This window comes from Peromyscus leucopus, chromosome 4 (genome assembly GCF_004664715.2).
Source record: "Peromyscus leucopus breed LL Stock chromosome 4, UCI_PerLeu_2.1, whole genome shotgun sequence".
Lineage (NCBI taxonomy): Eukaryota > Metazoa > Chordata > Mammalia > Rodentia > Cricetidae > Peromyscus > Peromyscus leucopus.
Window position 1 is genome coordinate 114,999,638 of NC_051066.1, and position 27,917 is coordinate 115,027,554.

At 37.2% G+C, this 27,917-nt stretch overlaps 1 long non-coding RNA gene across 1 annotated transcript in view; it reads left to right on the forward strand.

The window, feature by feature from the left end:
* LOC119087898 overlaps positions 1-26,564 on the forward strand; it is a 38,314-nt gene extending 11,750 nt beyond the window's left edge. The window contains exons 2-3 of the long non-coding RNA XR_005091415.1: positions 25,741-25,871; positions 26,323-26,564. This is a non-coding gene — a long non-coding RNA (uncharacterized LOC119087898). The remainder of the gene's footprint in view (positions 1-25,740; positions 25,872-26,322) is intronic.
* Positions 26,565-27,917: the final 1,353 nt, after the last annotated feature.

Consider the following 27,917-nt stretch of genomic DNA (forward strand, 5'->3'; position numbering starts at 1 on the left):
CATGTGGTAGGATAATACTCTACTCAGTGTCTATAGCCTATCTAGCAAAGGCCCCTTGTTAGGCAAGGAATGCCTCTCTTTAAGTTGTTGGTTGTGAGGGGGACCTAAGAGACTTCTAAAGCAACATAAACTATTTCCATCCTTCTCAGTTAATTGCCTAACCATGAAGTTAAGACCCTGTTGCTGAAGATACTACAGATTTCTCCCACAAGGCTTAGAGAAATCTAGCTGGTACTACCTGGAAGCTTCCTGCCTGAAGGTTAGCTCTCATAGTGTTGGGAGATGCTATGTAAGCATCCAAGGGAGCAAAGTAATAAGCAGCCATACTCATCCGTCAAGCATCAGAACTGCACAACTGGAACAGCAAGGTATCCTCAGTGGTGCGGTGGTATAGTCGAGGCACTTCTATCTCAGGGGTAATTAGCAGCTATGTGATTGGACCTACAGCCTGCTCAACTGGAGGGAACTCATGCCTGGAACTAACTATAAACCTAGTGAAGAACATGTGGCCAGAGAGGTCAGAGGCCTTAGAGGAGAATGTATTACTGCTGGGCCTGAAGTGATATAGTTTACAATGGCCTTCTAAATGTTCATCCTTATACCCATAGGTAAGTAAGTGCAGCTCTCACCTCTCATCAAGGGTGCTTTTTTTTTTTTTTTTTTTTTTCAGCAGACAGATGCTATTACAGAGATTTACAACTAATCAAGATGCACTGAACAAGTTACCATGCTGTGCCCAGCCTCAAACGGGACATCTATGAGACAACCCTTACACTTAAGATCCAGGAAACATTGCAGAAAAGAGAATAGAAAGATTATGATAGCCCATGGACAAGGAGGGCTGAAGCATTATAACATCTTCTGTATGAGTTAGGCATGTTCCTCCCACCAACTCTCAACAATACGGTTGCCTGCATAAGAGCTGAAAGACCCATATTAGTCCATGCAACATGCATGAAGGAAAATTTCACAAGATCTTGCATCTACATGAAGAGCCTCAGCAGTGCAGTCAGTGGCTACTAAGGAAGGGAGAATGGTTTTTATAAGAGATGGAACACCTATTTTAAGAGCTCAGCCCCAAACACATGCAAATAAGGACGATACTAATTGAACTCAGTAGGTTGAATGTGTGTGTGTGTAGATATATATTTGTGTATGTTTATATGTGTACACATACAAAGAGGTAATGAATTTGATGTATTAGAGATATTAGATGGGGCATGTGGGAGGAGTTAGAGAATGGAGAGAAAGGAAAATGATACAAATATAGTCTACTTATACATGAAATTCTCAATTTAAAAAAAATTTCAAGAAGTAACAATTCAGAAAGTCTGAGGGGTGCTGAGGTCCCAGTTTTAACACACTCTAGAAGATGCTGATGCAGTTTCCCATGGACTTGTCTTTCAACAACACTGCATGAACTAGTACCTAAGTTCGCCTCATAACTTAAAATGCCTCGCTTTCTTTAGAGGGACTTAGAAGCTAAGGATGACAAGCATGTAACTGTCAGGAACACAGAGCCTGCAGCTATGGCACTGAGAGAGCTGACAGGCATGAGTGGCACACCAGCCAGGGATGCTACCTCCTGGGATTACCTGGGATGGTCAAGTGGCAACCTCATAACACCTCTTAAACCTGAGCAACTTCCTCTGATGAAGCCATAAATAAAAGCATGTTGTGTTTGGCTGTAGGAAGCTTTTTGGTATCTGTTCTTTAATACCCAGAGTCTCCTGTGGGTACCTGAGAGCCTACTATAGGTGACCTGAGGGGCACTGAGAGGAATTTAGTGTAGCAGTCTCAGTGATACCAGCACCTCCTGTATCAATGTTGCCAAAAGAAAATGTCTTTAAAATTTTGTCTTTGTTCTGGGAAGTTAGTGTATACAGTCTGAATCATTTTACTAGATTTGATAATTATTCCCAGTGGGATGGAGATGAGTTCAAAGTGAGAAGTCTTGTGAGGATTATCATTGCTGTCAGGTCTAGGCCGTTTATGTGGTGGTGCTCTGATCACTGTGGGGTTAAGGTGAGTGCATAGCCCATCAGATCTATCATGATTGGATAAGACGACACTCAGCCAATTGACTCTGGGAAGAGCCAGATGGTATTGCAAGATCTCAAGTCAATTCTACTGCTGTTGACTAAGACCATCTACAGATAGCACATAAAGGAAGACATGACTGTACTCCAAATGTTCCATGTGGACACAGAAATGTTATCTCACACATTTTTTTACATGTTTTGGAATATTGCTCATCTTTTTTTCCCATCTCACAAAACAAAACCATTTAGAAATGTGAAAACAATCTCAACCATACAAAACATAGAAGGGCTTTAGGTCTCAGACCCTAATTTGAACTTTGGTTTAGTTGAACCTTAAAATGCCAGGAATCTAGGGTGTGAAGACCTTGACTTTACTTGGCATACTCCACTTAAGGAGGAAGGGTTTGCCTTTCCAGGGGATTGGGAGAATTCCAAGGAATACACAATGTGTTTCAGAGGGGCACATATATTTCATTCACTGTCATCCACCTGGACGATCTGATTCACCAGTGTTTACTACTTCCTGAGAGCAGGTCTGCCTCGCTCAGGCTCTGAGCAGGCCACTCTGCTGTGGTTTGTACTCCCTGCATCTGCAGGTTTCACCTCTATTTTTAATTGTTATTCCTTTTTTCCAGCATGTGCTGCTGAGCGGACTGATTGTACCTGCTCACAGCAACCCTTCAAAACAATCTCTAGCTCTCTTAAGACTCCCAGAGGCTGGAATCTGTGCTTCTTTGAGTTACTGTGACAGGATCTTCGTGCTTGCCCTGGTTATAGGGTGAGCATCCCCAAATATCACCCAGGTGCTTCTGGCGGCAGAGAGCAATATGACCCCTATCTGATTATCACTATTAGGAGTGACAACAAGCACAAATGTTCCCTAGGCAGATAATTAAAGAGAACCAGTCCCCAAGTGGATGCCGTCTTTTGTGTTAACCTTTCCAGTTCTTTAATCTCATCAGTGAAGTTTCTTAGATCAGACAAAGGGGGCAGAAAGTGGCTTGATCTCTGTTTGAAGAAGAAGAAATAAAGAAAAGGAAAAGGGTTGAGCAATTTCCCTAGGGTCACCAAGCAAGTCCTTTACTGAGCCAGAATGAACGTGTACAAGTACGAAATTGTCAAGCTTGCTAAGTCCTTCTACTATTTATAAAAAATCCCTAGTCTCTTCAGAACAAATTTACATTTAAGAAACTTAGTTGGAGCCGGGCGGTGGTGGCGCACGCTTTAATCCCAGCACTCGGAAGGCAGAGGCAGGCGGATCTCTGTGAGTTCGAGGCCAGCCTGGACTACCAAGTGAGTTCCAGGAAAGGCGCAAAGCTACACAGAGAAACCCTGTCTCGAGAAAAAAAAAAAAAAAAAAAAAAAAGGAAAAAAAAAAAAAAAAAAAGAAACTTAGTTGGATGCATTTTCAGGTACAGTACTTGTTTCCTAAGACCTTGAGATGAGCTTGAGAATTATAACATTCTAACCAGAAAGAAAAAATAGAAAGAAATACAGCTTCCAAGAGAACTGGTAAGTCATTACCAGCAAATAAACGCTTCTATAGGAGACTGTTGTGTCATAGAAATTGCATACACACACATGTGCATACACACACACACACACACACACACACACACACACACACACTATTATGCTCATAGATTAGTGCATTTCTCAATCTGCATGGTGATTGATTGAGCAGCCATAAATGAGAAATCTGTATCACAGCCCCTCCTTTTTGAGATCAGTGATCATTGTGGAAAAGGAAGGGTGATAGGATGGCCAAACACCCTAACTATTGTGCTAGAAATCTCAACCAATGACTGATGGAAGCGGATGCAGAGATCCATGGTCAGGCCCCAGGTGGAGCTCCAGGAGTCCAATCTGTGAGAAAGAGGAGGGATTGTATGATTGAGAGTTGTTGAGACCAAGATTGGAAAAAGCACAAGGACGAATAGCCAAACTAGTGGAAATACATGAACTATGAACTAATATCTGAGGAGCCCCAACTGGATTTGGCCCTCTGGATAAGTGAGACAGTTGATCAGCTTAAACTGTTTGGGAGGCACCCAGGCATTGGGACCAGGACCTGTCCTTAGTGCATGAGCTGGCTGTTTGGAACCTGGGGCCTATGCAGGGACACTTTGCTCAGCTTGGGAGGAGGGGACTGGACCTGCCTCGACTGAATCTACCAGGTTGAGCTGAATCCCCAGAGGAGTCCTTGCCCTGGAGGAGATGGGAATGGGGGGTGGGGTGGGGGGAGAGCAGGGGGACAGGAGGAGGGAAGACAGGGGAATCCGTGGCTGATATGTAATATTAAATCAAATTATAAAAAATAAAAATAAAAAAATAGGAAGGGGGAAAGTTTGGAAAATTCGGAGGAGACAGATAACTACGAGGAAACAGTATTTTCCAGACACAAGAGGGGAGGTACTCCTGTGAACTCACGGCAGTGTGACAGCATGTATGAGATCCGTGCAAGCTCAAGCCAGACAAAACTCCAGCATGGAAAGGAGAGGTAGGCGTGAAGCCCCACCACCAGCTGAGGAGCTATTGGCAATTGATAGGTATTTCGAGAGGACAGAGTCAGTTTTCTTTGAATGTGTGGCCCAAGGTAGGTTGAACATACTCCAGTGTGTATCTAAGTACTCAAGAGCATATATCCAGCACTAATAGGATTGGAGGCATTTGTTTGTTCTTGTTTTTTCGTTTATTTATTTTAAAATGAGCCCACAAAATTGGTGGATATGGAATAAAGATGGATGTAGGAAGAGTTAAAGGAGGCAGGTAAGCATGATAAACATACAATGTATGAAATTCTCAAAGAAAAATATCTTAAAAGACAAGAAAAAATCAAATTGAAATCAGAATTAACTTTATTAAACTAAATTGATAATTTTTAAAATAACACAGCTCATTAAAACCACAGTGAGGTAGCACTACACATCTATAAGAATTACCAAAGTAAGAAATAGTGGCACCCTCAATTGATAAGTGTATCAAGGTTCTCCCTGGTGCTATCATTGGGGCACAGTAGGTAAAAGGACTTTTTTGTTTATTAGTTACTTGCATCAATATTACAAGCTGTGGTAGTTAAAATTTAAGAAGGTGTGATGAAACCTGCCTTTTGCTTACCCAGTGGATGTAGTCCCATCCCACTTATGGGTAAATTTTGTTTTTAACTTTGCCTTAAACATCCCCTGTGTCTGACTTGGCAATTCTATTTATAAAGATTTGCATTGAGGAAGTATTGCACAATTTATATTAAGTAATCTCTGCAAATAGTTCCAGCATTGCAGCATTTGCAAGATTTTCAAATAGGTATGTAATATCTCGTAGTTACATATCTAGAGAGTATATACTGTGAACATTTCATGAACTTTAATGCAGACATGAAATTCAGATTTTCATAAAGTAGTAAGGCAAAAGAGGACAACAGCATATGGTTAAGTTCATAGGCTTCAGGCACAAGAGGACAGCAGAGTTTTTGGGTACATAGACTTCAGGAAGAAGAGGACAGCACCATGGTTAGGCATATAGAATTCAGTCTAATGAATTAAGACCTAACCTGCATGATGTGTGGCCTTGGACAGGACATTTGACATCTCTCCATAGCAACCATCTCATCATAAAATAATTAAGTGGTACTGAAATTATGAGACCACAAATTAAAATCTGTACACTGACTGACAGTAAATAACAACTGATATTTTTCCAGATTTTTTGCTATTTTTAAATCTTCTTACAAGAAGCATGTATCATTTTAGAATTAAAAAGTATGCAAAGTAAACAAAGTTGTCATGAGAGAGAAGTGAGCCGTAAAATATTGAAACAGGTACATATCAGTGGCAACCATTCAAGATGGACCTTGATTTCTCTGCACTGTCTCCCAAATGGTTTGTGATAAGGGTCTGGTATGCTTATGAAGGAAGGCTGTGTTAATCAGGGAGTAGACAGCATTCTTCAAGCAAGTCTATGTGCTCTTCAGCTTTCTCAGTGCTACACACCTGCAGCCTGCTTTCACTCCCATGCCTGACTCATCTGTACGTATTGCTCACTGGACCCTGTGGTCCCCAGCAGCCCCCACTTAATGTCAGTAGCTACCCTCTTCCCACCCCCCTCCCGGTGCTACTGTTTCCTTCAACACCATCTAACTTTTAAGTTTAATTACCTCCGTGAAAACTTGTACCCGTATAATTCCTCCAATATGCTGACCTCTCTTTATTGAACATCCTTTTGTATTCGGGTCACCTGGAATGATTCAGCATTTTATGGTGATGCAGAGAGCATGTTCTTATGGTAGTGTCTTCTGTAGAATTCTGAGAATGAGCGCTTGCATTTTTAAATCCAAGGCTCTGTGGCCAATGCTGTTTTCATCTTCTGTTCTGCTAGTGAGACAGGGTCACTGCTGAAAAAGAGGTGAACCATACTCATACAGCCTGAATTGGTTTGGTCTTCAGGGTCTAGATACAGGTGTGCCTAACTATGAACTCAGCTATTTGGGAAGATAACCTACAGGAAGTAGCTATTCTCTGTTCAGAATAATTGTGTGGTGCAAATAAACACGAGGAAGGACCTTGTAAGATCTGAACTAAAACATACCCACTCAAGGCAGGAAACCCAAGTTTTCGAGATATTGATCTACACAGTGTATATATCTGGGGGCTTGTCAGACAGGTCTGTCAGGAGGACATGGAGGACAGACATATTCACTCACTGAACAATGTTTCCAGCAAGACATCTCTAGTTTAAAGGTAATCTTACACAACCCCAATATATAAACAAATTGAAGTAGCATTTTGCCGAGATAAGCATGCTTTCTTATTTTAAATTGATGATGCAATCACTGTCAAAGGAACTGCTCTCCTCACTAGTTAAAAGAGCCCGAATTATGGATGCTAGCTTCTGGTATACTTTCATCTCCACTTTGCCGGCTGGTTTCATGCTCTGTTGTTTTGAGCTACAAAATCATGAAAATTTTGATCTGGCACATGTAATGAATTTTAATGGATACGAAATTGTGGGTTCTGTTGCTTTGCTGTTAAAAAGCCTGTCTTAGCATCAAGATATTTTTCAATCAAACTTGAAAGTGTGAGAAAGAGACGTCACATATTCCAGTTTCTATGCTTACTGATTTCAGATTATTCCAGCAGTTGTTTACATCATAGTGTCTGCAGCTATTTTTTGAAGCATTTCAAAAGATTGAAAATAATGTAACAAAAACTTAATAAAGATCTATATTCCACTAAGAGTTTTCGTGTTTTGCCCTAATTGCTTCAAAGTTCTTTTCACATTTATTAACATTGTGTTACAGATATCTGAGACTCTGTCAGCTCCAGCATCAAAGACAACCACTGTTTAGAAATTACTTATTTTTCCAGTTCTTGATAGTCTCAGTATTCTTAATAATAGTATAGACCTAACATATAAAGTTCTCAAGCCTCAAAAAGCAGATTTCTGGGTGTCACCTCAAGAGATTATGAATCAGTTGATCAGATAATTTTCATTTCCTTTAAGCTCCAAGAAAATAATGTTATTAATCTATGTACCAAATTTATCTCATTGTTTATATATATTTCCTTATTTTACAAATATTTTGTTTAATTTATTGTTTTTAGAAAACAGTTTATGCATAACACATCACTTTTAGTTCAAAATTGTTTGAAGGTCTGGACATGTGAAATATATATATTACATCCATACTAACCACTGTAGAACAGTGGCACATCCATTTCTCTGTTGTTGATAACTCCTGCTTTTCACATTCTCAAATGAATATGCAATGAAGTAGTTCCAACTCACATGCTCATCAATAATCTATAAAAGTCTTCAATTTTTCTCCTTCTCAACAGCACTCAATTACGTTACACTTTTGTTTCTCACAATCGATGTGAGCCATTCATAGTTCATTGACGTTTTCAGTTTCACTTCATAAAGTTTTAGGTGGACAACGTTTTGTTATTATTGGTTATTCATCATTCTATTTATGGAAATTATACACTTGAAGTATTTTGTCTCATTATTTTGTATTACAATATTTTATTACTGGTTTTTCAATAAGTAATTTTTCTATACCCTCTTTGTATATTTTTAGAGATATAAGTAGTACAATACCATTCTATCTTAGAATACCACTAAGGAAATTTATTTCTGTAGGTGGAAAATGATTTACTGCATGTCATAAAAGAAGACATGTGAATAGCAACAAGAACACAGCATGGTGTTCTTTCACTGTCACAATAAACTTAAAGTAACCCAAAATTTGGGGGTGCTCAGATGGTCCTGGTGCTAAAAAGCCCTTTACGTGAACCTTGGTGATCTTAATTTGAACCTGGAACTCATATAGAATTGGATGGAAGGAACTGACTCTACAAAGCTCTACTCTGCATCTACATACCTGCCGTGGTAGACACATACCTCACACATCACACACACATGCACACGCCCATGCACGCGTGTATGCACATTAAGTAAATAAATAAATAAAAATAGACAAATGGATAAATAAATTCTTTAAAAGACCTCAAATTAAAAAGATCATTAGGATCAATGTTGGGGAGGATGGGCTGTAGTTGTTTTTACTCTTTTGCTCTTTTTGGGGCCTGCCACTGAGCTTCCAAATAAATCACACAGAGAGACTTATTCTTACCTATGAATGCCTGTCCTTACCTTGGCTTATTTCTTGCTAGTTTTTCTTAAATTACCCTGTCTATCTTTTACTTCTGGGCTTTTTCTTTCTTTATTTCTGTATATCTTTCTTTACCTCTTACTCCATGGGTTGCTGTGTAGGTGAATGGCTGGCCCCTGATGTCCTGCTTTTCTCCTTTTCTCACTCCTACATCTCCTCCCAGATTTCTTGAATTCTCCTATTTATTCTTTCTGCCTGCCAGCCCCACCTATCTTTCTCCTGCCTTAATATTGGCTGTTCAGCTATTTATTAGACCAATCAGATGTTTTAGAGAGGCAAAGTAACACAACTTCACAGAGTTAAACAAATGCAACATAAAATAATTAAATGAAACATTTCTTTGCATCATTAAACAAATGTTCCACAGCACAAACAAATGTAACACATCTTAAAATAGTATTCTACAACAATGGGCATCTACAGAAATTCTGTATCAATAACCAGAGTATATATCAGTGTAAGTAAGTGGAGCATCGCTAGGCACTTTTGAGTAAGTTTATCATGGACTTACTCCATGATCTAGCATGTTTGTCATGGATGTACTCTCAGGAATGATGAGAGTAAGGCTTTACCTATAACACAAACACAAATGATTATAATAACATTTTTTATGAATCATAATACATTATGTACAATAAAGGAAGCCGAGCACAGAAGAGAACATACTCTAGAATTTCTTTTATACAAAACCCAAGACCAGTTAGAATGGTGCCCACTGTCAAGCCTGAGAATACATGTAAAGACAATACCTGGTGGCATTCTTGAGGTTCCTAGGAAACATGTAGTTCTTTCTGGAGGCAATTACCAGGTTGTACATATAGGTAAAAGTTGCATGGTATTGTAAAATCAGTCCATGTTACTACACTATTCCTCAATGAAGATACTATTGAAAAAATATATATAAACCTCCCCTCCTGTATGTGATTGGGTGAAGAACACTTATAAGGGAAAGGAAGCTGAAATGTACTTTCTTATAATATAAATGCATATACTCAAGAATTATTGCTTGTATTTTGAAAGTAATCACAATTAGAGATAGGAAATAGACTCTTGCCAGCCAAAGGAAAAAAAATGAGGCATTCAAAAAGCAATGGAAAATGTAAGGAACAGTAAGCAGAATAAAATCAATACTTCTGGTGTTTCCTTCAGTGAGGGCAAGCTAAATTGTCCTAAGAAAAGCACAGATGATGAAATTCACTTACAAAATGCAGTCTTATTGTTTACAGCATACAAAAGAATGGGGACAGAAACACTGCTAGCAAACACAAACAAAGTATGTTCAAAGTGCAAAAGGAGTCATTTAAGAAATGTCATCCAACCCTGTACTGAACAAAAAGAAATTGAGGATGTACATGTACACAGATATGCATGTACAGTATATGCAAATTAGATATGTTTTCTGAATATTGCTGCTTTTCAATTTCCAATACTAAAATATATCTTTATTTTTATTTTTTAAGTGTATGAATGGTTTGTCTTCTTGTGTATCTGTGTACCATGTGCATGCCTGGTACTCACAGAGGCCAGAAGAGGGAATTGGATTCCCTGGAAATGGAATGGGTACTGCAAATCAAACCCCAGTCCTTTGGAAGAACAGCCAGTGCCCTTAAAACCCTAAGCCATCTCTCCAGATCTCCAAATGTAGTTTCAAAAGACAGTAGCTTACATTGAATAAAGCTATAAATTTATGTTATTGTCTTTTACTAAAATCTTTGATGATATTTAATGGTTTAATTAAATATATATAATATACTGAATGAAAAATATACATATAATAATAATATAATATGCTGAATGAAACTGAGACAAGTATCTTAGACTGGTGTGATTCTGTGTAAAATGTCATGTTGTTTGTTTGATAGAAATGGCTATAGATTTATTTTGCTGAAAAAAATTTATTACTGTTTTGCAAAAATCTGAAGGTAAGCCACAATAACAACTGTAACTATGGTCACAAGGTAACCTGATGTTCCCTTGAATATCTGGAAAGAGCACAGGGAATGCCCTTTTACATCCAGCATCACGACGCTCATCTATTTCTGTTGCCAGAAATGTAGCAGGAAATAGCTATGAAGACCACGTGTTCCCCTGGCTGGTTTCCTTTGCTGTAGTGCAGAATGAAGCACTGGTATCTGTGTCTGCAAGTTTGGTTTTTTGTGCATTCCAGGGCTAATTGATTCTATTTCTGCTTCACTATACAAACATCTCCCACTTGTATCTTCAAATTTTCATTTCAAATAACTTGCATTTAATCAAGAATCAATTTCTGTCTTAAATAAATTTTATCATGAAAAATGTATTAAAGAAAAAAATGTATTAAAATATAGCAGACCAAAACCATACCAAGCATAAAACAAATGCAACATTTTTCATGAAGTATTTCTCTTGTGATGAAGTGTGGAACATATTCTCTTACTGTTGTAGTCAGCTGGGAGTTCACAGTAGAAAATGCATTGAAGCAACATGCTAGCTAGGGCTTTATTTTCAGTTAATGGAACATGCTGTCCTTGTTCTCTATGTTTGAACTTACTTGTAGAATTTGAAGTAAATGGATGAGATCACAGTCCTGAAGTCAGAAAGGTCAGTGAATAACAGCACCTTTTATATCCACAACACGTTTCCACAAAACCCAGGTACCTGGGGAGGCTTTGCCAACTCAGGAGATGCTTTAATTACATGGAGGCAGCAGGGAGTCTTTCATTTAGAGTAATACAAAAATGAGTTACCCACAAAGTGACACTTGTGATCCTCAGTGCAGTCAATGTTTCTGTTTATGAGTTTTTTTTCTCTCAATATTTAAAAATGTGTTTAAAATATTTTAAAAGGAAAAATGGATGGAGAATACTGGGAAGTTAGAAATCTCTCTAAAGACTAAAGTATGTAGAGAAGCTTAAATCAAGAATTTATGGAATCCTTTTAATTTTTAACTCTCTAAACCCATGCTTAAGTAGAGCAGTGATCATTAATATTGTTATTATATTAATTATTCAAGAACACATAAAACTTAGAAGTAAGGTTGACTTACACCAAGTCAAGAAACAATCCAGCCCTCCAGTGGATAGTCAATCCTCATCCCCTTTGTTTAAATACAGTGAGTGATAAGAACATCTCAGGATATGAACATAGCTGAGCAAGTGCTCTTGTGGTATGATTGAGCATTCCTTGGGTATATGCCCAAGATGTTCACATCAGCATTGTTTGTAATAGCCAAAACCTGGAAACAACCTAGATGCCTTTCAACTGAAGAATGGATAAATAAAATGTGGCACATATACACAATGGAATACTACTCAGCAGAGAAAAACAATGACATCATGAGATTTGCAGGCAAATGGATGGATCTAGAAAAAATCATCCTGAGTGAGGTAACCCAGACTCAGAAAGACAAATCTGGTATGTACTCACTCATAGGAGGATACTAGATGTGGAACAAGGAGGACTGGACTGCTACTCACATCACCAGGGAGGCTACCTGGAAAACAGGACCCCAAGAAAGACACGAGGATTGCCCAATGGCGGAGAAATGGCTGAGATCTACATGAACAGCCTGGACATGAGTGGGAGTAATGAAGGGCAAGCGTTGAGGGAAAGAGAGCCTGTGGGAGCGGGAGATCCCAGCTGGATCAAGAACAGAGAGGGAGAACAAGGAATAGGAGACCATGGTAAATGAAGACCACATGAGAAAAGGAAGAAACAAAGTGCTAGAGAGGCCCACAGAAATCCACAAAGATAACCCCACAATAGACTGCTGGCAATGGTCGAGAGACCGCCAGAACTGACCTACTCTGGTTATGGGATGGCCAAACACCCTAATAATCGTGCTAGAAACCCCATCCAAGGACTGAGGAATCTGGATGCAGAGATCCACAGCTAGGCCCCGAGTGGACCTCTGGGAGTCTAATTAATGAGAAAGAGGAGGGTTTGTATGAGTGAGAATTGTTGAAACCAAGGTTGTATAAAGCACAGGGACAAATAGCCAAACGAATGGAAACACATGAACTATGAACCAACAGCTGAGGAGCCCCCAACTGGATCAGGCCCTCTGAATAGGTGAGACAGTTGATTGGCTTGATCTGTTTGGGAGGCATCTAGGCAGTGGGACCAGGTCCTGTGCTCACTGCACGACTTGGCTGTTTGAAACCTGGGGCTTATGCAGGGATGCTTGGCTCAATCTGGGAGGAGGGGACTGGACCTGCCTGGACTGAGTCTACCAGGTTGATCTCAGTCCTCGGGGGAGGCTTTGCCCTGGAGGAGGTGGGAATGGGGTGTGGACTGGGGGGAAGGGGAGGGGGGTAGGAGGGGGGAGAACAAGGGAATCCGTGGCTAATATGTAGAACTGAATGGTATTGTAAAATAAAATAAAAGGAAAAAAAAAGAACATCTCAGGAAACATCGTACACTGATGGAAATGGGTGACTCTTATTGTTCTCATACATAAAATCACTATAGAAACAGTCACAATGAGAGGATGATGCTGCTTTATGCAGCACCTTGAAGTAGTTATTTTCTCATAGAAATTTCCCCTGGTACTTTTTGAATTATGGAGATTTTTGATCAATATTTCACAACTCAGAATAAGATCATTTATTTTATATAGATAGTGTTTTGGCACTGCTGTTTGAAGGCAAAAGTCCCCAAAGAGAAGGTCGAAAGTTTATGAGAATACAATTTCCTTATTAAATAAAAACCGCTTTATCAAGCTATGGTATGAAACTGAAAACACATATTGAAATTTGATGTTTTGCATGTGTATAAGTGCATGAAATTGTTATCCGTCAAGAAAAATAAACACAGCTCTCACTTCCAAAAACATAACTGTGTCTTATGGTAATTCCTCTTTTCACTCATCCTTTTGGGGTGCTGATTTTGTATCACAAAATCTTGATACTCTCCTCTTTTAGTTGTTATGTCTTTATGGAGCTTTCACATGATTTCCTAAATTGAATGTGAGTGGGAGAGCATATAGGTGTACTTTTTCTACTCTAAAAGGTACAGCATTTAGTCTTTAACCATAAAGTATGAGGTTAGTTGTGGGCTATTTGTAGATGTACTTTATTGGATTAAGAGACTCTTAAAGAGTACTTATCAAGAATGGATGTTGAATATTTGCAAATGTGTTTCTGTTTTAATTGGCAAAATGGCCACATAGATTTTCCTAACTTTCTAATATGGAAGCATTCATTGATTTTTCTGGGGTTAAACCAATATGAGGCTCATTACAAAGAGTTCCTTTTTGTGCATCTTGGTGTTGCCCTACTCAGTTTTCTTCTATGTCATGGCTTCTTATCCTGGCTCCTCTTTTATTTTTATCACTGATTTAGAGTAATGGGTTATAATACAGCTTGTGTACTCATCATTTGGGTGTGAAATCCTTATGCATGTTTAGATGCATGGCTTGAACACTTTTTATCTTCCTACTCTTTCTCCACCCTGGGTACTACCCTCAAACATAATCAGGCCACATGAGGATGCCTGCCATTTTACTGAAATTGTTTCTTTTGCTATTGTTTTTCTTCTCCTTTTATTTGTTTAGTTTTTTCTGTTGCTCTGTATCCAGACTTAACTTGTTTTTTTTTCTCTTGCCATAAAATTATCTCTAATTCTGTCCAGTGTGATTTTTCTTCTCACACATTATGTTTTCATCGCTAGATGTTGCTTCATTCCCACTGCTCAGCAAATGTGAAACATCCTGCTTCTTTCTCAAGTTCTCTGTATATTTAGCTCTTTATCCTGGGAGAACTAACTAGATAGCTCTCCCAAGACTAATTTCTCACTCCTCTAGTCAAAGAATTAACTGTTTTCATTCTTTGCTCTCGTGCCTGTGCATTGGACTAGACCCCCTCCAGGCAGCTGTGTGTGTCTGCTGCACATTCCTCCTTTTAGGGGTCCCTGTCCCTGCCCCTCACTTCCCAATACTCAGCTTCTTGAAATACATTTTCTGTATTTTTTCATTAAAAAATTCTTTCAGATGTAGCATATATTCGGCACCCTTTCTTCTTCATATTCCACTTAGCCACAGTGAACTCCCAATTATGTCCTCCAACGTCCCTTGAGATAGACCAATTTAGAAAATGCTTTCCTAGTATCCAAAGTCACATGCTTGAAATTTGTCATTGGAGTAGCTTTATGATACATAAAAAATAGCATTACAATTTTTGGGAGATTTAAAAATAAAATCTATAAATAAATATTTAAATATACATGCATGCATGTAAATATTTTGTAGGATGGTTAAAGCAAGGGTTCATAGTTTATTACTTCATCTCTAGCTGTTGGCCTTAAGGTGGACTCTGTTACCCATTCCTTAAATCAGGGCCAAGTTTTCTCTTATTTTGACCAAAAGAATTTTGCAAAGATGATGGTGAGTCCAGTTCTAGAACCAGATAGCAAGAGACCTTGGCAATTCTGAGATTTCTGTGAAACACTCGTGGAGAGAGTAAAACAGGCACTTCGAAGTGGTTTTTGCTAAAAAGCATTGATTTCTCACCTGGATCCAGGCTGAAAGCCTGGTTTCCTACCCTCATGCTGTGTCTGTCAGCCTCTTGTGCTTTAAGTGAAGGCATAGAGATAAATTACTATGCATAACCTTTCTTCTTGAGTTACATTAAATTCCATGAAGAACAGAAGCTCACGGGATAGATTATCCACCCTCTCCAATGAGGACAATTATTTATGATGGAAAGTCTACACCCTCAGGAATTAGCAAAAGAACAATTAATAATTTTTCAAAGGGACCACTGTACAAGACAAGCTAAAAAAATAATAGTCTAGTGATAGTTTGAACTACATTTTTCCTAGGACTGCTTGATTGCAAAAGCCTCTTGCCTTCCCTCTAAACTTAACCTTCATGTTGGTACCCTAACAGGGACTGAATTGAGGTCATTGGATCCCTTTACCTGTTTTCCCAACATGTGTCCTGGTGAATCAATCACCTCTCTCTGCTTTCCCTCAGTATTCTTCTTTATAGTTGGTATATTGCTGATGAGTAGCTGAGTGTATCTTGTAGCTACTGGGATTTTGTCTCAAAAGTCCTGGTAATGAGAGAAATTCTGGACTGGATTGATAGGATGCCAGAAATCCAGTGCAAAATATGCTAGTGACCCACACTGAGGACTGCCAAGGACAGTGAGTCCTCAACTGCACTTCAGTTGACTGTACAATCATGGGGGAGAGCCCACCCAAGGTCAGCTATCCCTGCTTAATGACCAGAAAACACTCAGCTCCCCATAAAATTATGAGCTTATGGCTATTTGCTTTCAGTCATTGTGTTTTAGGGTGACTGATTATCATCAGTAGTCAATGACACTACCTGTTTACAGACAGTTACTATTGATGAGACTGCCACATATATTAGCCGTGGTTAATTTGATTAGTAAAGCAGAAGAACAACTCGAGGGATATTTTCAGGTTTTAGTTCAGTATCACCATTTTGGGTAATAATTTTTAATGAGTAAAATGACATTAGTAACACAACTAATACCATTTTAAAGCAATGTGTAGGGAACCTAAACATAATGCACTATCATATACCACATTATAGGTACAATATACTTTGAAAATTAGGACATAGGAGGCTCTTGAAAGTTTCAGAGTTCTGTGAACAACTTCTTCACTTCATAGAGATGCACTATTAAAACTGCCTTTTAAATGAAGTTTCTTTGCTTTTAACAATTTCAATTCAATTTTTGCTATAAATGCTCCATTATAAAAATATATAGAATTCAATTTACAGAAAGTGTTCAGAAAGATTTCTTTTGTGAACTACAGTAATTCAAGGGAAATTTTGGAAGATTTTTGAAAAAAAAAAATTCCCTGTACTAGTAGGATGTGTATAACTGTGTACCAGTGTCATGTCAACACAGAGTTCAGACATAGGAAGACTTTCCAAGGCAAATCACCTTGACAACCATACATGAGGCAGTCTAGTGTTTTTGGAAAGAAAGGTTGGCCCATTAAGTGTTTCACTGAACAGAATATTTGAAGGCAATGTGATAATATTTTAAAGAGAAAATTGCCTGAACAATTATCTAGTACTTTTGGAAAGTCAGGGAGCAAGAAGAAATTATTCATAGAATTACTTGGGTTTTATAAGATTTCACAATGAATAATGATTTGCCTTTATTGTGTTTGATTAAGAGAGGTATCAGAGGACTTAAAATCATAGATCTTGAATATAGAAAAATTCATAGAGATTCATGATCTATGGAAAACTAACATATGGATGCTATCCTCAAAAACCATGGTTTTTAAATACATAAAAATACTTATCTGGAAAGGAATTTCAGCATCACTTTGTAAGGTCTGGAGAATGATATACTAATGCCATACTTTGATTATGTGTGAGTAAGTTTACTAAATATATAAAGCCAAGGAAAAGAGTAAGTAGTAAGGGATAGATAGATAGATGGTAGATAGATAGATAGATAGATAGATAGATAGATAGATAGATAGATAGATAGATAGATAGATAGATAGACAGACATCAAAATAATCTCCAACAAAACTGATTGGGTTTGCTGAGGTGATTTGAATGAATGGGAACACCAAGGCTGTCAGCTGGTGCTTGATTGAGCTTTTCTTTACCACTGTAGTAATTTCTTCTTCTTCTTCTTCTTCTTCTTCTTCTTCTTCTTCTTCTTCTTCTTCTTCTTCTTCTTCTTCTTCTTCTTCTTCTTCTTCTCTCTTCCTTCTCTCCTTCTCTCCTCCTCCTCCTCCTCCTCCTCCTCCTCCTCCTCCTCCTCCTCCTCCTCCTTCTTCTTCTTTCTTGGTTTTTCAGGACAGGGTTTCTCTGTAGTTTTGGTGTCTGTTCTGGATTTCACTCTGTAGACCAGGATGGCCTCAAACTCATAGAGCTCTGCCTGGCTCTGCCTCCCGAGTGCTGGGATTAAAGGCATGCTCTGTTCAGTTGTTTTTAAAAATACATTGTTTGCACTCTTAAGCTGTTTAATTGTTCTCTTCTGCCTGCCACAGAGTCAGGGGAACCAGCCTATCCCCAGACAAGGAGTCTTAGAGGAGACTGAGACAACATGCTAGCATCTAAAATGGGTTTTGTGGGGAGCAACACCACTTTTAGAGCCAGTTGTTCAGTGAGCTCAAATAGCACATGACCATTTGTATAATTAATAAATATCTAATTGTATAATATAAGTTAAAATTGTTCACAATACATCTATCATACTTAGAGTTTTAAGTGACAATCATTTAAACAGAAATGTTAATAGATATTATGCTTATGATTGATAAAGAATGTAAAAGGAAGGTTCTTTAAAAATTCAAAAACATAGTATTACAGATTGAATATCCTTAATCCGAAAACCTGAAACAAAAAATGCTCCAGAATCTAAAATATTCTGTGGACTGGTATAATGTCACATATATTTTTTTCTGTGAAACTGTTTTATACACAAAATTATTAAAAGTATTCCATAAAATTTACCTCCAGAATACATAAAGTATACTTGAAACACAAGATAAGTTTATTTTTAGACTTTCTCATAACCAAGATATTTCATTATATACAAGTAATACTTTAGCATTTGAAAAATTCTAAAACGTAAAACACTTCTGTTCTAAATCATTTCAGATATTCACCAGTAATAAAAGTGGAAGAATTAACAATATATACTTTAAATAGGAAAATCCAGTAACATTATCATTGGCAATACTAATAAACATAGAAGAAATTAATTTATCAATGATTTTCTTTTCATGATGAACTATTTAAAACAATTGAGATTCAGGAATTATTGCTAATATCAGAGTTTGACATAATAAGGATAAGTATATTTCTAACTAAATATCCTTCATTGATATGACTAGGGAGGCTTTTGGCAAAAACCAGAAAGCTATGACCTATAGGATTAATCTAAGGTACCAACTGTTTAAAAACATAGTTTATTGCAACAGCCACAACTGACCCATTTAATATTCTCTGACTACTTTTGTACTAGAGGTGACATAGAGAATATCTGTGGATACTAGGTGGGAAGAAATACTTGAAGTATTTGCTGTCTGATCCTTTATTTTAAAAAAGTCACTACCTCTAGACCTAAGAGAAACAGGACTCAGCACTGTCACCTCTAAATTTTGATCCCACAAAAAAAAATCCAGAAATTATGATCATACAATGATGTACTCATGTAGAGGAAGCCACTCACGAATATCTATTTCTTGCAGTAGTTGTATTACAAACATGCTCTTAGATTGCTCATCTTTCTTGCTTTATACAAGTTCATAGTCTTGTGTGACATCTGTATTTCCAGAACTTTCTTGTAAATAGAGATGATTTGAAACATATCAATGATTATGAAATTATGTAAAGAATATAGTGTAAATCTGGTTGCTTTAAAAATAAAAAACACTAATCTGTGAGGTGTAGAAAGACAAGCAGGCTCCTTCCTCTTCTACAACTTGACCCTGAATTTCTCTGAGAGAATAAACATCAGTAAAGTGCTGCCCTTCCAGGGCATGGTTCTTACACATGACTGAGGAGGAAGCTTCCACCACCATGTCAACAACTCTAGTTTATTAGTTTCTAGGAAGAGGAAATAAGAACTTTATTATTATTATTATTTCAAAACTCTGTTGCCTGAGCCTTGCCACACCAAGTCAGAATCTACTTACATGGTTCCCATTTATGAGAAGGAGCCATATATTGAATATATTGTACTTTGCTTTAACTCTGGAAAGATGGGGTTATCTTAGAAAAAGAATGAAACTTTGGAAATCACATAACCACAACCAAGTTGTTTAAAATCATAAACATTTATTTTTTCACAATGTAGAGGTCTTCTTCTGGGATTATCAATCTCAAACTCTTCCTTGCTTCTGCAGGACCAGTGTTAATGTTTGCTAAGAGAATACAGGATAAGTTCCTCCCCTCAAGACGCTTCTCATTAAGTCATCTGGCATGCTATAGAAAAGTCACTCATTCTTTTGCCTTATCATGTGATAATCATAGGGTCTGGCAATTGGGATGTGGGCATTTGCTTTAAAGAACCAGCATTAAGCATTTAACATTGTTTTAAAGAAAATCATATGAAGATTTTCATTCCTTTAAAAATCTTTGTTTATTGAATTTTACCTCAGAGCTTGGACAGTCCTGATGTGTGTAGACTGTAAATACAAGTGAATTCACATTTCAGTTGGAGCTGTGCTTGGGTTGTTGCTGTTGAATTTATATCTGGGTTGATCTCTTACATTATCTTCTGAAAATTCTGCTTAAAAGTTATAGCCTGCCTGTTGTGTACTGTTGGAAATCAAACAGGACCTGTGCTCATACTTGAGTAAAAGATATAAGTGTTTTAGATACCTACACCTCCTATCCATCAAAAGCATGGCTAATATTTGAATATATGTTGTTCTATGAGGAATTATGGCCAATAGGAACACTGCTAAATGGAAAATGGAAGCAACCAGGGTACAAGAACATGACATGTTTGAATGCCTATGATACAGGATTATGGAAAACTCTGGATCATAGCCAAGGGCATTTTGAGATAGAAATAGGAGCAATAATTTCTGAAGAACTGCTCACCAAGCTGATGGATTTAGCCACAGTGGTCCCTATGGTCTTATAGGCCATGAGGCATGATCATAAAGTAGCATGAATAATACTTGCTATTTGGGGAGAGGTAATGATTTTCCATGCAAAGAAAATTTTACCTTTGGTTCACTTCAACTATATTGCACTGAAAACATAAAGCATTGATACTATGACTAGAAAATAGAGGTTTGTGATTGGAAGTAGTACAGCTTAATTTTTCATTTACTTATGTGGTTTTATATGGCACTTGAACAGCAATAGACATTTTGTTTCCTTTGCAGGAGAAAAGAACATAATAGTTTTACAATCACCGAGTGTAGGCTTGGAGAACACAGGCAAATCATTCTGTCTTTTAATCCAGACCCAATGGAGGCATGTCAAATGCAAAAACTGATGACAATGGTATAATAAATCGAAACAGAAAGCAGCTAATGATGCTTTGCACATTTTAAGAAGGATGAAAATACAATTTGAATGCAGAGTTGACCCAAAGGATAGTTTGGGAAGATGGAATTCTTCTTGGTCCAGAATCTAGAAAGATTAAATGCAACAGGAAAGCTATGAGCAGAAAATGGACATAAGACATCTGCTGTGGGATGATCTGTATGTCCTGTGGGAGCCCTTCTTGGGTTCTTTGTGTTACTAGCAGTCATATAGAGATGATTAGGACATGGCCTGAGTGCAGGTTTGAGATGTCTGCACTTGCTGTGCTGGGATGTCTGTATGTCAATTGTTCTGATTGATCAATAAATAAAACCTGATCGACTGTGGCTAGGAGGAAGGATAGGCTGGACTAACAGAGAGGAGAAATAAAAGAACAGAAGCAAAGACACAGAGCTGCACATGACAGCAGCATGTGAAGATGCGGTAAGCCACCAGACTGGCAAGTATAATTTATGGAAATGGACTAATTAAGCTATAAGCACGTTAGCAAGAAGCTGCACGCCATACAGTTTTAAGCATATAAGTCTCTGTGTTTACTTGGTTGGTCTGAGCGGCTGTGGGACTGGCGGGTGACAAAGATTTGTCCTGACTGTGGGCAAGGCGGAAAACTCTAGCAACAGACATCAGACAGCATAGTCCTTTTCTGGCATATTGCCATGGAGTTATTTTTCAGACTTGTATGTTATAATTGAATAATCCATAATAGACATTGGCAATGGGATATTTCAATATTTTCTGTCCTCAAAATGTCACTGTTAGTTAGGAATAAACCATTCCTACCATAGTTCTTGTGGACACTATTCATTTTGTCAAGAAGGCTGAAGCAAATGCATTGTATATTGTAATCTCAGTTACTGAGTAAGCCCCAAAGTATAAGAATAATAGGTGTGTATCATAACCAGTAAGTGGCCATGGAATGCTATTTTCACCTGGAGGTTTTTATAATGGTGGGAGGATGCTCTGGATGTAGAGACTGCCCTTGGTAAAGTTCATGCCAACATCATATATTGCTCCAGTTGACAGTAATTCATGAAATGTTAGAAAAACCAAAAGTCATGCTTATTAACTGTTTTGTGCCAGGTACATGCTAAGTGAATCTTATCACAATGTCGATTATTAGAGTTAACTATTGTATAGTTCACTGTTCAAGAGATTAAAAGACAGATTGAAAAATTAAAAGATGATGAGGGTTGACAGGTATACTACTGTATGACACATATGTATATAAAATATCCATACACATAAAATAAAAACAAATGCTTTTTATATAGTAATCCAACCCTTTTGGATTGGATTTAAGACCTGCTCCACCAGATGGAACCTATACATAGCTTCCTGTGGGACAAGAATCTGTGGTTAGGTTAGTCATAGACTCTTGGTGAAAACCTACTACTCTATGGCCATATTACTGAATGGACATAGTTTTAAAATGACTCATTTAAAACTCATTGTACCCAGGGACTGTGCATATGAGGCAACCTCTCTAATGGCCTCACCCCTGAACTGTGCTTCAGCCTTGTATGTCTTTTATTATTGGATAGTAAAAACCTTTGTGGCATATCAAAGTGCATTGATGATTTAAGCCATTGTATTTTTTTGCAAATATTTTTACCCTCTCTTACTATTCTTTTCATTCCCTTATATATATTTTGAAGATGACTAATTTTAGTGAATCCATGCATACATATGTATGTAAATGTATGTGTGCATGCACATATTGGTTGCTGAAAGGAAAGAAATCCTTATCCAGATCTGCCTCAGGAACATTCTCTTTATGGTTAGTGCATGTTTAAGTGCATTTTCTACACAGTCATATGAATACATCCTCTCACATTGTCTCCTAGAGCCTTTATTGGCCTACTCTTATATTTTGTCCTATAACTGTGACCAGGTCTTGCAAAAATTTCTATAGATGATAGAGAGGGAAATTGATATTTTTTTCTGTATGGAAATTTAATTGACTCAATGTAATAGTAGAACAAACATTTTTGACTCACTTTAATTGACTCAATACAAACTGAATAAAGTTTACCTACCAGTCTACAATGTCATATTATGCATCAGTCAACTGAGAGTTGTCTATGAATTCTAATTTCTGCTGCACTGACCCATTTATTTGTTCTTTGGCCTATCCTATTCTGACTTCTTGATGTCTTTTCAACAACAAGAAGTCTAATACTTCATGTCCTGGTTAATTCTTAGATTCTTTGGACTACTGTGCCTAACACTTCTTAACACTTTCTGGGAAACATTCTTATATAATTGTATTAATCTCTTGATTTAGTTTTAAAAATAATTTCAACTTAACAGATTTGTACTAATTAAAAAAATTTTAAACGAGTATACAAAACACTGGGTTTCATTATGACATTTTCATGCCACATATCATGAGCCTTTCAATACATTTGGCTCTTCCATCCTTCTTCTTTGTCCTTCCTCACTTCTGTGGGTTCCTTTCACAACGCTAAATAGTGTACATTCTGTTTTCATGCCATAATAACCTGTTATTCCCTACTTCTCCCATGAGACCCTCCTCCTCCCATGTACATATTCTTCCTTCTATTTTCAGGTGTGTGCATGAGTGTATTTCATAGATATATTTAAATCTAGATTGCACATAAGAGAGAAAACATCCAAATCTTTGCTATTTATCTGAGTGACTTATTTTTTTGATATGATAACCTCCAGTTTCATCCATTTGCATCCCTCCAAAAAAGTGGTATAATTTTATCCTTTTTATGGCTAAGTAATACTCTATTTTCTATAAATACCACATTTCCTTTATCCGTTCATCTGTTAATGGACATCCAAGCTGTTTCCATGGAAGTCATGACCTAGGGTCCTTTATATACCAGAATGGTAGATAGACCATATGGCAATTTCATGTTTAATATTTTAGGAACATCAATGCTGTTTATTTTCACAAAGGCTGCACTAGCTTAAATTCCCTTCAGCAACACATAAGTTTTCTTCTTTTCCTCACACCCTCATTAACATTCATAGTTGATTTTTTTCCTTGTTTTGTCATTCTGATTGGGGTAAGTTAGAAATTCAGTGTGGTTTTAATCTGCATTCTCTGATGAATAATGATACTAAAAATGTCTTTCAAAAAATTAGTGGCCACTTACATTTCTAAATTTTTTGTCATTCATTCTTTTATATTATTTACTTTTAAATTTATGACAATTCCATAAACATATACAATGTGTTTTTATATTATTCACACTGCATCATTTTCTCTTGCCCCCCTCTCTTTTCACTTAAAACCTTCTTTCCAACTAGCCCTTTTCCCTTACTTGTTTGAGTGTGATCCACTGAAGTTTTTTTTTAATTAATTTTTAAAATGTTATTAAGGAATTTTTTTATTCATTTTACATACCAACCACAGATTCCCCCTCTCTTTCCTCCTCCTGCCACTCCAGCATTCCTCCCGCAATCCACCCTCCCCATTCCTTCCTCCAACAAGGAATGGCCTCCCATGAGGAGTCAGTGAAGCCTGTTATACTCAGTAGAGGGAGATCCAAACCCCTCTCCCTGCATTAAGGCTGGGCAAGGTGTTCCACTGCAGGTAGTGGGCTCCAAAAAGCCAACTCATGCACCAGGTATGAATTCTGATCCCATTTCTGGGGGCCCCTTAAGCAAATCAAGCTATACAACTGTCTTGCTTATGCAGAGGACCTAGTCCAGTCCCATGGAGGCATCACAGCTGTGGAGATCCACCGAGCTTATAATTAGGACTGCTTACACGATCATGGATGGATGGAGGTTGTTTGTTCAATTTATTTTTCTCACTTACTGAATAGATGATTTTGGGTTTTGTGAGGTGTTTTTTGATGCTTTTTAAAAATATTTTAGTTATTAATCTCCAGTCAGAGAACATAGTTGACGAAGATTTTCTCCCATTCTGTAGGCTGTCTCTAATTATTTCCTTCATTGAGCAGAAGCTTTTCAGTTCATGCAATTCTGTCTGTTGCTGTTATTTCCTTGGTGCAATTGGAGTGCTGTACTGACAATATCGATGTTTTGAAAATCTTTCTCTAGATTCTAAAAGGAATTTTCTTTCATGCTATCACAATCAGCAACTACTTATTTATTTATCTGTTTCTTTTCTTTTATGACAGAGTCTCATTATATTGACCAGGATGGTTGATAAACTCTTGGGCTGAAACGACTCTCCTACCTCAGCCTTCTGAAAGTCAAGTCCTTAACTAACCTAGCTATTACAAATATCACCCATCAGAAGTGTTCATATGTCAGTGCTTAAGAATAATTTGTTAAAAATAAAAACCTACACCTTGAATAATAAAAGTGGATGTGTGCATTTGAATGACAAAAAATTTATGTGTATGGTAAATAAATAAATTTTAAGCATACAGGGAGTATGAATAATATTCAGAAAACTTCAATTAGGATCTCCACTATGAGGAGAAATATGTGTTAGGAGTTATTTAGGATCATTAATATTTAAATAAAAGATCTCAATGGAAAAAAATCACCCCTGAAGCAATCAGCAGGTTTGTTATATCCAGTTATTAGTGCAAAGAGTTTATATTTTCTGAATAAACAATATCTACAAATTATGTTTTATTTCTTCTTTCTAATCCCTTCCCCTTAAAAATCCAACATTTTTTTTTTTGCTACAGCACTGGCCAGACTTCCAGTGCAATGATAATTAGAAGTTATGATAGCAGGTGTCTTTTACAATATTACAGGAGAAGATTGCCCAGGCACCATTTAGATTAAAATGTTCTCTTTTATCCTAGCCATCTATGGATTTTAATATGAATATTGAGTTTTGCCAAATGCTCTCTCAGCATCTTTTGAGACTTTTTGTCCTTTATTCTTTCTCTATGGGAATTACATTGCTTCAGCTTTTAATATACACCACCTATGGATTCTTGAGCCACCTCCCACTTTATCATGATGTGCCATTATTCTTTTTGTATATAACTGGGTTCTAATTATTATTAGTTTATGTTTGCATCAATGTTCATGACAGAAATTGATCTCGATTTCCATTTCTTTATTGTCCTCATTAGGTTTTGATGCCAAGGATATTCTGAAGGACAGAAAAAAAGAGGCCAAGTAAATTTCTTCTCTGTCAATTATTTGTGATATTGTGTGGAAGATTCTTCTTATTTCTTCCCCAGACTTTTGATAGGAATCACAGGTGAGTCACTCTGGATTCTGGGGCTTTCATTGTTGAAAATTCTTTCATATAAAATTTCTGATATCCATCAGCATCATTGCATTTTCTACTTTCTTTCAGATTTGGTAAGGTTTTTATAGTCTATACACTGAATGTGTTTTATTTTCAAAATAAAAGTTTTCATTATATTCTCTGATTATCTTTTATTTACAGTACTGCTCCAGTTTCCAATCTATCTCTTGGTGCTTTGTGGCCCTTCCTTGGCTGCTCAGTCTGTCAAACCAAAAGTTAATGAATTTCATTATTCTTTATACAAAACACACAAACAACAACAAAACTAGTAGCTATTGGCCTTATTTATCCCAAGTATTTTACATGTACTCTGCATTTAATTAATTTCTCCTCAGCATTTGCTATATTCTCCTTTCTGTCTTATCAGGTTTAATTTGGTACTCTTTCCTTACTTTTTCAGATGGATACTTAGACAATTGCTTTCAGGTTTTTCTCCCCTTATGTATAAACTCCCATTTATCATAGATTGAACTACATTCCTTGGAGATTGAAGTATTCTGTATGTTTTTATTTCAGATTTCTCTCTGATTATTTTATTTACCCACCAGTAATTAGAGGTATATTATTCAAGTTCTACACATATACATATTTCCTTTTAGCTTTTGGGTTTATTTTTATTATTATTTCTACCCTTCCAAGAGACAATACCATTTATGATTTTAACCCTATGAAATTTCAGATGATTCATTTTGATAAACTTATATTGTATATTTGAAAGTAATGGTTAATGGGTTTTGCCTGCAGCATGCATTCCAATTATCTCAAAAAATGCAATTTATAATTCACATTTGCTCTGTTCATGTGCTGGGAAACTGCAACTGAAACCCTTCCGTGGGCAGGATTGGTCTATTTTCCTTTGAGTTCTCCCATGCCGTGCTTTTCACATCTTGAACTTACATTGCCAGGTACCACCTTATACCCCACTTGTTACAAATCATATGAGTATTATAAGCTTATGATATTTTCAGAGGGTATAATCCATAAGCCAGCAAAACCAAGAATGTGAGAAACTACACTATTCTCTATTGTAATCATGATTGTAAGCTGATTGGAGAGCCTACTGCACTGGTCTGAAGCCTGACTTTCCCACTTATCCCTCTGGATTTGAATAAACTTGTCATCCATGGCCATCTCCCAAGGGCTGACTCCACCTTCATTCAGTATTTTCACTCAGGAGTTTACATGTACAATTCCATATTTTACCCTGTGAACTTGTTTAAATCATTACATGGAGAACCTCTCTAGTCCTATACTTAATTTTTGTTTAAAAGTCTTTTTTAAAAAAATTTTCTTTTTTCTTTCTTTAAGCTTTAAGGTTTTTGCTGTTTTATTTATTTATTTATTTATTTATTTATTTATTTATTTACTTACTTACTTACTTATTTATTTTACATCCAAGCCACAGTTTCCCCTCTCTCTTCTTCTCCCTGTCCCTTCCTCAATCCTCCTTTGTACTTCCCTCCCCATCCACTCCTCCTCCTTTCTGTTCAGGAAAGGGCAGGTCTCCCATAAGCATCAACAAAACATGGCATATCAAGTTGCACTAAGACTAGGCACCTTTCCATGTATTTAGGCTGGGCAAGGTGACCCAGTATGTGAGGAGTAGGATCCCAAAAGCCAGTAAAAGAGTCAGAGACAGCCCCTCCCCTGCTCCCACTGTTAGAAGTTCCACAAGAAGACCAAGCTACACAATTGTAACATATATGCAGTGCCTAGGTCAGTCCATTAAGGCTCCCTGGTTGTCAGTTCATTATCTGTGAGCCTCTATGAGCTCAGGTTAGTTAATTCAGTGAGTTTCCTTGTGATGTCCTTGACTCCTCTGTCTCCTACAATCCTTTCTCTCCCTCTTCTGTAGGATACCCCAAGGTCTGCCTAATGTTTGGCTATGGGTCTGCAGCTGTTTCCATCAGTTTCTGGATAAAACTTCTCTAATGACAGTCGGGGTAGGCACCAATCTTTGTGTATAACAGAATATTGTTAGGCATCATTACATTG